At 42.4% G+C, this 15,298-nt stretch overlaps 1 long non-coding RNA gene across 1 annotated transcript in view; it reads right to left on the reverse strand.

The window, feature by feature from the left end:
* The window catches only part of LOC115370640 (uncharacterized), a 111,013-nt gene that overhangs the window by 30,540 nt on the left and 65,175 nt on the right, over positions 1-15,298 (reverse strand). Inside the window, exon 2 of the long non-coding RNA XR_003929265.1 lies at positions 4,743-4,842. This is a non-coding gene — a long non-coding RNA (uncharacterized LOC115370640). The remainder of the gene's footprint in view (positions 1-4,742; positions 4,843-15,298) is intronic.

A 15,298-nucleotide genomic window follows, 5' to 3' on the forward strand; every position in this document is an offset into this window, starting at 1 on the left:
GCTCTGATTGTGTCATGGGCCTTCAGACGTTGGCTAACAGCTCTTCATAGGCCAAGAGGGATACAGTAGCTTTCGAAACTATGTTACGGAGTTACAGAAAATTCAAGATATTTTCTTTCTTTCAAAAAATGTCACACTGTCATGCAATCAGCTCTCTGGCTTAAGTGTCATATTATTGTGTCACACCCAGGCTCCCATCAGCACAATTATCTCCTTCTCTGCCTGACTGTGTGGCTGCCTGCCTGTATGTGTGTGTGTGTGTGTGTGTGTGTGTGTGTGTGGTGTGCCTGTTGCTCTGTCTGGCTGTGTGGTGTGGGTGGGTGGGTGGCTGCTTGTCCAGCTGCCTGTCTCCCTGAGTGATAGCATTTTTACACCAAGCAAGCAAGTTTTACAGTTATTTATGTATTTCTTTATTTATGTATTTCTTTATTTGTAAAGAGTGAAAGAGAGAGAGAGAGAGAAAGAGAGTCAGAGGCAGGAAATATAATTTTAGGAAGCTCCATTGTCTTTCGGGAAGGATTGTCGTGTCATCCGTGACAAAATAACAGAACAGGGGCCATCTCAGCGGAAATCCATGTGTTTATGTGTGTGTGTATGTATTTGTGTGTGTTTTACATTAGCAGAACCCCTGTTTGCAAATTTCGCCTTCTGGTTAACTTGCGTCATAATCTTACAACCCGAAAGAAACGCATTGTTTACATTGACGTTTTGACCTGGTGGTCTTTCATTACAGCTGCACAATGAATAGAAGTCAGAGTCCAATCCAGAAGGTGGTGATTTATTGGTTTATCTATCATATTACATGGGTTAAAGTTACACTGAGGTTAGGACTGCCTATACCTAAAATGTAGAGCATGCCCTGTATCATCATACCTGTATGGATCACAAATTATCAGGTGATCCATGTGCACTTCTACTGATTGGAGGTAAAGCTGATAAATACCCAGGACTATTGTTCAGAAGGTGGAACTGAAATGCATGTGCATCTCTCCACAAACTCCGCTCCATTCAGCTAGACCGGGATAGGATTCCTAAATCCAGCTGTGTGTTGAAGTTAAAACCTATCCCAAGGCATCTAACAAGATCAAATTCTCCGAAAACTGTTTTGATTGGAGATTTAATTAAATTAGTTTAACTGGATTTGGACCTTTGGGGGAAGACCTCTGAACAGGAGGGTCTTGGTCTTGTTCACTTAATGGTTTTAGACATTAATAATGTGAATTATGATTTTTTCCCCCCCCTGTTTCACTGACATTCTATAGGCTGAAACAACCAGGGAGCAGAGTTTTTGGGAAACTTGCCTCAGAGGAACAGGGGGCAGAGGTTGGCTAAAATAGGCACATACCATCTGAATCTGACCGTGAGAACTTTCCCTGCATGTGCTCACGTGCACGGGTGTTCCTGTGTGCATTTGTTTGTATGTGAATGTGGGTGTGCATTGGTGCATGTGTGTGGGCTATATGTGTGCGAGTGTGTGTGTGTGTGTGTGTGTGTGTGTGTGTGTGTACATGCCAGTCTGGAAGTGTGTAGTGTGTGTATGGTTAATCCATAGATAATGAGGGATGTGTATGATATTTCTTGGGCTTTAGCCTTGATGACAGAAGCGCTTTTCCACTAAACCACCCGCCCTCTCTGTGGCTCTCTCTCTCTCCCTCTCTTCTCTGTCTCTCCACTCTCCTCCCTCCATCTTTTTCTACTATATCTCACTTATTCTCTATTCTCTTTTTCTCTACCTCTATCTGTCCATTTCTTCTTCTGCTCACTCTTTCGATCCATGATCTCTCCTTCTAGCTCTACTCTCACTCCGTCCCTCTTCCTGTATGTTTTTTTGCTCTCATGCACGTTGACAGGCCCAATGAGGTATTCTACTGGCCGTGTTCCATCTGAAAAATGTACCTGTGCAATTACAGCCACTCCCACCCACACATACAGACACACACACACACACACACACAACTACTCACACACATAAAGTGGGATAAAATAATTCAGATTCCACAAAGGAGCAACATGTGTTTAGTGTTTCAACACTTGACACTCAGAGGCGGGAGAGTCTGACAGACCGGAGACGGCGTGTGTGTGTGTGTGTGTGTGTGTGTGTGTGTGTGTGTGTGTGTGTGTGTGCTGTGTGCTGTCAGAGAGAAATGGATGATTACCTGTGAGTGTGAAACCATAAGCTGTCAGGGAAAAGAAAGTCATACACCTGAACTTATCTAAACAATACACACACTTGCTTTAACACCTACAAATGCACTCGCACACATAGTTATGGCAGAGATGATGAATGATGTTTAGTGTGTGTTGCTATGAAAATACAACATACAGAAAACACAGAGGTTACATATCGCTGTGGAGGCTGTATGTGCATTCTCACTTCTTGTTGTCATTTAACACATTACATTATAAAATGCATGTGACTGGCGGCATGCCACAAAGATGCCTGAAAACTGCTTTTACCAAATGCATCATGTGTTTTCTACAGTAAAACGGGTCACTGAGGTATAGGGCGTGCATGTGTCTGTGTGTGTGTGTGTGTGTGTGTGTGTGTGCATGAGAGAGAAAGGATGTAATATCTAGCCTTTTAGGAAGATCCATTGTCTCTCAGGAAGGTTTGTGGTGTCAGCCATGACAAAATAACAGAATACAGGCCATCCCAGCGGAAGAGTGTGTGTGTGTGTGTGTGTGTGTGTGTGTGTGTGTGTGTGTGTGTGTGTGTGTGTACCTGAAGCAGACACAAACAGCCTCCTTTTACATCTATTGTTCCTGGTGCAGCTCAGGAGTTTAGGTCAATATTCATGAATGTGTGTGTGTGTGTGTGTGTGTGTGTGTGTGTGTGTGTGTGTGTGTGTGTGTGTGTGTGTGTGCGTGCGTGTGTGCGTGTGTGTATTTGTGTGTTTCCCACCCAAACAGGAAGCAAGTGAGATCAGATTAGTGATCAGGTTATATTACCGTGTTATACAAAAAACAACAAAAGAATACAAAACATCAAATATACATCCTTTGTGTGTGTGTGTGTGTGTATTTTACCAAAACAATAAACACACACGCATGCACACACACTTACACAACAACACAAGAGCTCTTATGACACTTGATTCAACCCTGCAGAAAGTGAATATGTTCATGAGTACGGCTGCTGTAAACAAGCTGTGCTAACTTCTAACAGCTGACAATGCTGATGCCAACCAGCTGATAATTAAAAGAGGTCAAAATATAATAAAATGTCCCTCTGAATCGGCTGGAGATATAATAAAACTTTTTGGATAATGTGATAAAGTCTCCAGACTGGCCGTAATATTGTTCTGTATTGTGCTTGCTGATTCATTCATTCACTCATAGCTAAATTTACAGCCTTATGATGTAGTGATGATTGTCAATGTGCTAGTGTACAACAGATCATTTATTCATTACCGAAAATTCAGTATGAAGATATTAGTACAGTTTTTTATCAATTCATTAACAATGCAACACTGACTTACATTTTGAGAAGAAATTACATTATTTCTAGGGAAGCTAATGTGGACGACTTTAATGCGGTGCTGCAATACTGCTGTAAAGAGAAAATTCATATTCATATTGTAGTAGAATGAATGGAAAGCGATGGCTGGATCAAAGGTGGGAAAAATGATATCAGCACTCTACAATATGACTGGTTACTTTGTAAAAAAAAAAAAAAAAAAAATTAGCACAAACGTGAAGTGTAGACATTTTGTGGATATTACACTATAAACATGCAAAATCACTGCTATGGCCCTATTCGAGACTCTTAATCTAAAGCCCAGCAGCTGTTAAACCCATAATATTATTTTAGCTCAGTCTCAATCCTACTGATTTTAGGACTGATATCTGGAAAGTCTTTCTTACTGAAGTTGTGTCCAAAAGTTTCCCTGTTCTGGGCTCTGGTCTGGCTGGCCAGTTGTTCTGCCATTGCACTGTTGGGACTGGTTACATGATATGAATTATACGTCACAGCTGTTGCAGCAGAATGGATCAATAGACTGCAATAAAAGCAGATAGAGAGATAGTTTGTTGCACAACTTTTAAAATGTCTGTTTTCGGCAACAGTGAAAGTGAGCCCTATAGAGCCATAGAAAACGCTCTTTAGTGCTGTGCGGTATGCAAAGTCCCTCCTTCCATGACAATGGCACCAGAGGAGCGCGGAGCCGTTTTAATTGCCTGAAGTACTCCGTATATCCTCTAACCCTTTACACTGCCATATCCACCATTTTAATCAGCTCTCTCATTCACTCTTTTCACTCCAATACCGAGCCTTTTACTCTCTTCCTCTCCCTCTCTCTCTCTTCCTCTCTCTCACTCTGTGTCCCTCTCCCATTCTCTCACTCTCCTCTCTGTCCTTCCCCCTTTGCACTCTTAACTAGCTCGCTCATTCTTTGGCTTTTATGCCTTTATTCCATTCAGCCTCTCCTGTGAAACCAGCTAGCTAATTCATCTGCAGACAAATTGCCAATCAGCCGTGGACAAAGAGAAGAGGAGAAAAGAGACTGGTCCTCAATAGAGCTGATCGCTGTTTTACTAAACGGTCTTTTAGACAAGGAGGTTAGAGGGAGGGGGAGGAGGAGTGTGTGTGTGTGTGTGTGTGTGTGCGTAAAAGGAGTGAATAATTTTGTTTTTTGTGAATGTCAGCGGGGGGTGTATATGTGTGCATGTGTGTTGTTCATTAAGACAGTGTGTGTCCTCGTCATCCCCCGTCTCCGAGACCCCTCCACCCCTGCCAGGCTCACCGCTTTCTGTGTGCAGAGGTTAACGACCTTGCCGTCCAATCACATTCTCCTGTCAGGGCCCCGTCGCCAACAGCAACAGGTGGTCTGGCCAATTGGTATCCTGCAGAGCGGAAAAGTAGTGACAGAAAGAGATGGGAGGATGAAGGATGGAGGAAAGAAAGAGTGAATAGAGTGGATTTGATGATGAGGAGGAGAGGACAAGAAAAGCCAGTTTCTCTAAATAATTTACACTAAGATCACTTCCATCTGTGAGCTTGTGTACATCACTGTTCCTTCAACGGACCCAAATGACAAACATGTTGTGTCACTCTGAGACTGAGACTCATTAAAATGTGTGGACCCACCAGCTGTACTTTTAAAAACCATCCCATCTATCTAAAAGAATTAAGTCAATCTTAATATATTCAAATACTGCCATTATTTGTGATGCCTTAGTAGACATCTAGATAGCTAGACAAATCACTTCACTCGTGACTTGTTGTGCAGCAACTTGTAAAATACATAAAACTTAGAGTACAAGAGCACACAATAAATTATGAGATACAAATAGAATAAAATCAAAAGAAAAGGATAAAGAGGTAGCCAAAGCCAAAGATCAAGAGGTAGGACACAATCAAAGCAGCTGTTGCAAATTCGTGCAATTACCAATTTGTGCAAACAGAATCAGCAAAATCATCAGCTGTTTAAATTAAGCAGGTTTGTGTCACAAGGTACAAAAAATTGTTGTATCTGTATCTGAAAGTGGAGTCAAAACTCCTCTTTCCAGCCACCAGGCTCGATGCGAGTGTGCCTGAAGCGAGCCCACGGGGCTCCTAAATGATCATCTGTTTGACTTCAAGAGCTCCTTGCACTCACTTGGAGTTCACTATCTGACAACTGTGAATACCCGGTATTTCTTTCCTTTTGTCTGCATAATGTTTGGAGAATGTCTGATTGGTGTGCCATGGGGTTATACGAGACATTTTTCCAGATACAGTGAAAAGATGAATCAGTTCCTCCAAATTCCAAATGAAAACTACCCAAACTGGTATTTCAATTATGTATTGGTTGGAGAGAATATTCATAGGCTTGTAAGAACGAGATATCTGCTGCTGAAATTTGCCTCAGTGACATCACATTAATGTTTTACTGTCCTATCTAAATCTCTGTATATTTTAACAAACCCATTCTTGCAAAGTCACTGGGAAAAGCCGAGGATGAAAAGCCAAGGAGCGGACAAAGTTACTGAGAAATTTAGGAGGGTTATGTGGGGAAGGATGAAAAAGTAATCCTGCTAAGTGATCAGTGCTTTGTCTCTTTATTTCTCTCTGTAATCGCTGATCGACCAGGTCAGGCCCAGAAGAAGACGAGAGAAAGACCCAAGAGGAATGAGAGAGGCACCATTATTCTAAAAGCCATCTGCAAACTGAGCCAGGTGAGCTTTTATTCTCCATTTTGGCCTGCAATCCACAATAAAGCAGTGTTTTCCCCCCATCAAAAATTGGGTTTTCCAAAAGCGCCCTCCAAGTGATGTAAATCTGAAAACACTGATCTGGCGGTGTAGTGCAGAGAGGGAATTGTCAAGTGATCTGGGTTGTAGTCTAGTACTGAGTATGCATGCAGGCCTGCGCTTGCACGATAGGGGACTTTGGGACATTTCAGTGTGAATGGCCTCTGGAAAAAAAAAATATCTGGAAACACTAGAGTGGTACGGTGTGGATGGAACACCAAAAATGAACTTTATCCGGCACAGCATGGCTATAGTGCTAGTTCAGGCGCCCCTGACTCACTACACAGACAAGGAGGAACAGAGAGAGAAGATCTAACATCTGTTTGTTCATTGACTCAGTTTAGCCAGACAACAGCTATAATCAGTCACAGATCTAATTCATCTCGATCTGTGCTTGCATCTTGTTTCTTTGCTTCAGCTGTGCATATGCCTGTGATACTCACAGTCATTTTCTAGTTTTTAGGAGTCTATATGTCCCTCCACACACGCATACTCATAACCACACACAAACACACCCTCCTCCACCCTCCTCGGTCTCCTACAGAGGCACAAAGATCCTCTGAGGCTATAGGAGGCAGGGTGAGGCTGAGGTTATCTCCAGCAGGACTCTAACTGTATATAAGACAACAGACTGCGCTGAATTATTGTACAGTTGGCCCAGAGGGGAGGAGACCTGTGCTTTTTACATGGATGCATATCACACACTGAATCACACACTGACAGAAACACGCGCGCGTGCGCGCGCGCACACACACACACACACACACACACACACACACACACACACACACACACACACACACACACACACACACACACACACACACACACACACACACACACACACATGCATGCATGCGCATTCCGGAAAGCCGTTATTCAACATCCTCACCAGAGGAATCCCAATGACACAAACCAGACAGGATAGAGAGAGAGAGAGAGAGAGGGAGGGAGAGAGAGAGAGAGTGTGTGTGTGTATGTGTGTGTGTGTGTGTGTTTGTGTGTGTATGTATGTGTGTGAGAGAGAGGTTTAGGATTTGGAGGGAAGAATAACAGAAACACAGAAAAGCTGTTGGAAAAATGGGGAAAAGGGATAAGGCATATTAGGCTGAAAATTGAGGGACTTCAAAGAAACTCAAATATACTCAACTCAATTATACAGAATGTAAGGTGGGAAAAATACTAAAACAAATAGATAAATGACTACAGAAAGAAAAAAATACAGAAAGACAGAAAGAAAGAAAGAAAGAAAGAAAGAAAGAAAGAAAGTAAGATATGAAACAACATAATCTAACGTAAAACAACATAATCTAGAAATGTGATATAGCTGGGTGGCAAGAGTAAGGAAAGACATAGAGGTGGACCATACGAGAGGCCAGTCCTAGTGTAAATAGAATAGAATAGAATAGAATAGAATAGAATAGAATAGAATAGGATAGGATAGGATAGAATAGAATAGAAAAGAATAGAATGCATTTATTGTCACTATACACAATGAGATTAAGAGCAGCTCCTTCAGTGAAAACCTATACATAGAATAAAGAACAAAATAAAAAAAGATAGATGAAATGTACAGAGAAAAAAACGGAAGGAAAAGGACCGGAAATGGGTGCACAAGAGTAATAAGTGGCAAAGAGAGGGACTTGGGAGGAGAAAAAGGAGAAAGGAGCAAAAAAAGGAGGAAGTGAAGCAGATAGGTGATAAAGGACGATTAACCAGCTTGTGTAGAGATAAAGCCTGAGGGAAACAGAGTGAAGGGAGGGAGGCAACACAGGGAAAGATGCAGAGAAAGAAATGAGCAAGCCAGTAAGAAAAAGAGAGTGAGAGAGAGGAAGGAAAGAGGGTTGTGGGCTTGTTTCCCAACAGTGATTAACTATAGGAAACCAGGCAGACTGCATGTAGACCCCAGAGCCCCTGCTCTCACCATTAACCCCCTGCTCACTCTTTGTCTTGATGTGTGTGTGTGTGTATGAGTGTGTGTGTGTGCATGCACTTTGATTTTTCTGCACAGGGCAGAGAACCCTCAAAGGAGTGATATAGCACTCTTACTTCCCCCCTGCCCCTTGATCTGCCCTATCGGTCCCATTGTTAAAACTAAATCCACCCAAGATCAATAGTCACATATGTTTTTGCTATCACCTTTAAAAAAGCACTTCACTGATGTCATTGAGAGTTTGGGAGCCATTGTCAGTGTCAACTTTGGGGACCAAAGTAGGAGCCTGTGAAACTCTACACACCACGGTGATGCAAAATGAAAGATGGATGAAGCGGAGGGGGCCTGTGGTTGCTGCTATACGATAACAAGGAGCATAAAAAGTGGTAACTGCGTGGAAGATGGCGTGGTGTAAATTCAAAAAGAGAGTATGTCTATAAAGAGCCTTATGTTCCCTTATTGTAATTTTTTTCATATACTATTTTCAACATTATCACATTATTCTTTTTATGTTGAAGGAAATACAGGATTGCGAGTGTTGCTGACGTTTAACGCTCTGTATGTGGCTGATGTTGTATACGGCAACTCTAATGCCGACTTTGTCTTAGTTGTGCAATGTTAATAAAAAGTGTGTTTGAATAAGAGAGTACCTTTGGAAATAGCTTAATGATAAAACAAACAAACAAACAAACAAACAAAACATTTTAGGTATTATTCAACGTACTATTATGTACTGTACATGATTATATTTTTTGTCAGTGTAACAGCTATGGACATTATTCGTTTTTAATGTTGATGAAACATTAGAGTGAGGGAACACAGGGCTGTTTCAGCTGAGTGTAGTCCAATCTGTTTGCACTGTAAGCTTCACTGAGTAACAAGAGTAACATCATAATCAGTACTGCTTGTTCAGTCAGATTAAATATCAGACCTTTATCTTGCATTAATTTCCTCTCGCTTTGCTTGGGTCTGTTCTCTGTTATCTCGCCTCCACTGTCAGACTTTGGAGGTGAGGGGCAGTGCCAGCTGAGCCCAGTAAAACCCAGTTTGGTTCAAAGGCTGTACATGGAACCACCAAGGCTCTGCTTGTTGCTATGGTGTTAATGAGCCAGTGCTTGTTTGAACAATAAAGTAAGGCTGGTCCATCTCTGATTCACTGTTAAATATTGATGATGTCACTCTTGTGAGCACAGCGGTCTGCCCACACAACCCACGTCCTAACTGGGCCAGCACCAGATATCAAACCAGGCCCAAGTATTTCACGATTTGGACCTGAAACCAAACAGGTGGTGTTTGGTTCCACATCACATTGATGTGGAACCGTGAATTTCATGGCACTGCACAGTAAGCCCTTGTAGTGGAAAAACGATACGTTTCCATGTGTTTGCATTTTTATATTGAGTTCTCAAACTTCAAGTCCATAGTTTTATATTGCCATTTGTGGGAACAGGACTTTTTAAACTCTCTGTCTCTCTTTGACATTTCTAGCTTTCCACCATTTGTTTTGCTGTGTCATGTCTCGGGCCTGCGTCCAAGTTGTCCTCTCCTGTCCTCCTCTCCTCAGCCCGACACCTCCTCCTCAGAAACCTAAAACTCTAATTACCCTTCACTTTCACAACTCGAGCTGTTTGTCTTCCTGTAAAGTGGGAATGCTTACACAAGGCCTTAAATGGACATTTAGTCAGTCATTTCTCCCTTTTTTTCCCTTCTGTTTTGGCAGCTCCAGCCAATTTAAGTCTTACACTGATCGCAAACGTCCATACAGAGAAACACACACACACACATACGCACACACAACTGAGCCAAGCTTACGTCTATCACTGCTATTCACACAATGTCTAAACAAACATTCCTCTTACTGTGCAGGTCAGTAACAGAATCAACACTGAATGTGACAGGACCAACGGTGAGAGAGTGTGTGTGTGTTTTTTTGAGCTGGCGCCAAATTTAATGTAATGGAGGCACATACATGGCACGGTATGTGTTTGGCCAGCATGACAAATATGCCAAAACATCTATATTTCATGAGAAAACCTCAGGACTCCACCACCCCTGCAATGTTTAACAAATGTCACTCAGGCTACAGCTTTTCTACATGGTGGAGGTTATAAATCTTGTCATGTAGACAATGTCAGACACAAACACGCCGCATGCACACACACAAATACACAAGCCTTCCTTGGTGTACGTAAAACATACAAATCATGTGATGTTTATGAGCTGGCTTGCTATATGAAGGACAAGTGTAACAACCCTGAATATGACTGAGAAGGGGGGGGTTTCCAGGCACTTTGTCCAATCAGGAGGCAGGAAGCCAAACCCTTCCTTTCATACACATACACACACACATACACACAAACATACACATGCACATGCACGCCTGTACACACATGGGGAAATAAGCAGTGTCTTCTGCATCTGGTTGTGCATGACCCCAAACATGCACATGTACGCGTGCGCACACACACACACACACACACACACACACACACACACACACACACACACACACACACACACGCACACACGCAAAACAACGTACGCAGCACATTCTTACACATTCAGCCACACATTGCTACAGCTTAGCTTCATTAATTTGTCTTCTGCGAGGAAAAGCAGAACACTAAGTAACACACCGCTAACGTGGTGATTATTTTGCTTTCATAGACAGCGTTTATTCTGCAGACATGTGATTATAAGTGTGTGTGTGTGTGTGTTAAAGTGTGCACATGTGCATCTGTGTATGCATGTGTGTACATGTGTGGGTTTGGGTGCGCATGCATACAGGCAGTCACTTGAGTGTGTGTGTGTGTGTGTGTGTGTGTGTGTGCGTGTGTGTGTGTGTGTGTGTGCATGTCGGGGAAATGGGCTAATTTGTCTGTGTATCCTGACCATGTTCATATGGCGCTGCTGCCGTTGCTTTAACGAGGAACACATTTAGACTGATATTACTGCCACATGCCATGATGTGTGTGTATGTATGTGTGTGTGTGTGTGTGTTCTTACAATAGGGCTTATACAGCACACACATGCACTATTCTTTTGCCACTTTTTTTAAACGATCTTTACAACTGTTGGAAATGAGACTTAATAGATGAAAAATGGAGGGTGGAGAGATTGGTGAACTGTGATGTTAATCTACGCTGAACACTGTGTAATCCATGGAGCAAGTTAGTCTGTGGACTCCATAATGTAAGCATAACGTAATTTTTGGTCATCAGAGTCTTTGTTTTTGGATTCCATCTAGATTCATTTTTCTATGCTGAAAATGAAGGGAGTTTGCCAAGTCTTGTTTACCAATTGTAATGTTCTTCAAATTGGTGACATAATACTGCTACATATGACCAAGATATTACTTATTTTAACACATTATTGAATTTGTGAGGCTGTTTTGAAACATCCAACGGGTGAAAGTAGTTATTCCACAGGAGGGGCTTTTGAATACGGCAGCACCTTTTTTCAGATGTTCTCACTGGTTTGGTCACAGCAGGCCAAACATTGCACCTTGTGTTTTGGATGCAGTCCATTTTCAGTTCTCCGAGTTGAACGAGTCTCACCATTAGCTGTGTCTCACCCTACGTTGTCAGTGCCTGGAGTGACGTGTGTTTTTCCTAAGTACTGAATAGGCTAATAATACCTTTCTTCAAGGAGCACAATCACAAAGTTTCTCTTATCAGTTTTCATTTTCAACAGTAGCAGTTTCAAAACCCATGAGAATTCACGCAAACAAAATACATAATACAGGAATCCCTGAAAGCAAATTAGGACTGGACTGAAAGGGGGCTTGATCAAAAATGCCTCTGAAAAATGTTGCCACACTTGAGAGGACTTTTGATGTGGTGTTTATGTTGAAAATAATCTGTCCAGGAACATTTGATAGCGTTTCAAAACCGGACTGTCCTGGTTCTGTGAAGGGCCTTATGAAAAACCATGCATGAAATCAAGTAGCTACATGAAAACAAATTGTTTCAAAAACATTTCCTACAACTCCTAAGGGAAAAAATGGTTCCCTGCAAAAAAAAAAAAAAAAAAAAAAAAACACATGATGGAAAAGCACTCACTTCACGATCAAGAAAGACCAGTATTCTAAATCAAATCAATAAATAACAGAATGGATCAAAAAGTGAAAATGCATGTGAATCACATCATAAGTATAAGCACTATAGGGTCTCCAGTGGACGCAACATGCCAAAATGGTGCTAAATTCTTGATTTGGTCGATGGAGGAGAGTTTAGGGAGGTCAGGAGGGTTTGTGTGTGAAGTCATTTGACTGCTGATAAAGAGCCCTCAGTCTGACATAATGGATGGCTCTGCTTGACTGACAAATCATCCACTGTCAGAGAGGAAAGCGAGGGAGAGAAAAGGGAGGAAGAGTGGAAGGGATGAGAAGGGGAGAGGAGAAGAAAGCTAGAGGACAGATTGAAGGGAAGAAGGAGAGAAAATGGGGGGGGGGGGGACCTGGGAGGGATGGAAGGGCACAGGGCTTCATTTTTTTTTCCTCTGAGGGAATGTAGAGACTCAAAGTGAGGGACAAGTGAAACAGTGCAGAGCTCACCCCAGGCCAGCTCACTTCCCCCCTGCAGGAAAGAGAGAGAGACAGAGAGAGAGAGAGAGGGAGAGAGAGAGAGAGAGAGAGAGGGAGAGAGAGAGGAGCAGGAGGAGGAGCGAAGAAGGACAAGCAAAGAGACGAGAGCCAAAGGCATTGGGAGGAAAAGGAGGATAATAGGAGTGGACTGGAGTTAAAGAGGAGCAGGGAGAGGTTAGGTGTGAAGATATGAGAGGAGAAGTGGGTTTTAACTCTTTTAACTCTTTAACTAGAGAGGGGGGAGGAGGACAATACAGTGTGTGTATTTTTCTGGGAGGTTAGGGTAAGGAGAGGAGAAAATGAAGAAGGGGGGGTTGAGACGTCATTAAAGAACTCTAATGACCTGCTGATTGACGAGGGGCCCAAACTCTGACCCCAAATTACTGCAGAGCCTGAGAACCAGAGCTGGGCTCTCTCTCTCTCTCTCTCTCTCTCTCTCTCTCTGTGTGTGTGTGTGTGAGAGAGAGAGGGAGTGTTACTGTGCGTGTGCGTGTGCGTGTGTGTTTGTATGTGTATAGGTGGAGTAGAAATTAGCTCCCCATTCCTATACCTGCTCAACCTGCCAAAACACCCCATAAAATATTCATTCTATGGTGGATACACACGCACACACACACACACACTCACCCCAATGGTATTCACACATATGAGTACCTCCTATTCATCAGAGTGACATATTCTCCCACTGGTTCTCAGTTATGTGCACCTTTATATGATGGCATACACACAAACACACATACACACATGCACACATACACACAAGTAAACAGTAAGATACAGAAGCAGCCAAACATTTGTAGCCAAATGAAGAACAGATGAAGCAGCCATGAGACACTGCTGAAACACATGTTCTCACACACAGACACACACACACACACACACACACACACACACACACACACACACACACACACACACACAAACAATCTTAATGTCCATTATCATGCTTCATGTACCGCAGCTATTTTTCTGTCCTCCACTTTCTCTCTCTCTCTCTTACACTCTCAATTCATTTCAGTTCAGTTCAATTCAGTGTTATTGGCAATGACAGGCTACAGTTAAAAACAAACAAACAAACAAACAAACAAACAAAAACACTGCCAAATCATGTAAGAAGAAATTAATAATCAATTAATTACTGTTTATAAAATGAATCCCATCCCTTCCCTTGTATCAGTGTGTGTGTGTGTGTGTGTGTGTGTCCACAGGCATTCTGCAGACTATCAGCTATTCAATAAGTATTAGTTTTTGTGTTTCATGCAACTCAGGTGTCCTCCCTCAATTGCTCCACACACACTCACACACTCTCTCTCTCTCTCACACACACACACACACACACACACACACACACACACACACACACAGTATTTTCCACTTTTTGAGTGAGCAAACACAGTTGCTGGTGTGGACAGATGCAGATAGTCAGGCTCTTGTTAATAAATGCCACACACATTCTCAGAAGGACATAAAAATCTTACTGGATGCAAATGAAACAAACAGCAGGAACCAAGCGAAAAAGAAAGTGGGGGAAGAGGGAGAAAGACAGAGAATGTGCACGTGTGTGTGTGTGTGTGTGTGTGTGTGTGTGTGTGTGTGTGTGTGTGTAATTGATAGGACAATTTGGCCCACAGCACACTATGACCTCATTGCTTGCCTGATTTCTCAGCATTCACAGTTTTACACAAATTCAAGACCAGGTTAACACTGAATGCTAGTAGGCATGCGCACACACATGCACAGACACACAAACACACACACACTGTTCTTTCAACCGCTTAAGGAAGCTATTTTCCTGAGCGCAGACAAACCACAGACTAATTTAGGAGCACAATGCTGCGGCTGTTGACACATAAACACACACTCACACACACTTACATGGCAGAAAGACATGCAGACACATTCCTGGTGCAGAAACACACAGGCCTAAGTGTGTCCAGACTATATCTTAAAACAACTTTGAGTTGTGGTGTGTGGGGTGGGATAAAGTGCTGAGAAGCACTGACTGTTACCTAAAACAAATACTGAGCAGATAGAGCAGGAAACAAGAAGAGAGAAGGGGGGGGGGGCAAGAAGGAAGGAAAAAGAAGAAGAAGAAGAAGGAGTAGGAGACAAAGAGGAAGGAGACGAATGGGATCAAAAAGGAAAAGAAAAAGAGGAAGGATTCCGAGGAAGACATACAAAATAGCAAAAGAAAGATTATTTTGGTGTTGGCATCCTTTTTAGCTGAGTGAAAGAGCAAGAGAACAAGAATTAAAAAACAAGAAACACAAGAACAAGACCAACTAAAATGATCTATAATCTGCTATAGACAGAGACAGACAGAGAGAGCAGGGAAAGAAAGAGAAATAAGACTGAAAGAAAGAAAGATGGAGAGAGGGAGGAATGCAGCCAAAGACCTGGAGCGTTTCAGAGGCCCAAAAAACTCCCTTTGGCTCATAAGGGGAGAACAAGAAATCCACTCTGTACTGACACACACACACACACACACACACACATACACACACACACACACACACACACACAAATATATGAAAACATGTATGCACGCA

This window comes from Myripristis murdjan, chromosome 13 (assembly GCF_902150065.1).
Source record: "Myripristis murdjan chromosome 13, fMyrMur1.1, whole genome shotgun sequence".
NCBI lineage: Eukaryota > Metazoa > Chordata > Actinopteri > Holocentriformes > Holocentridae > Myripristis > Myripristis murdjan.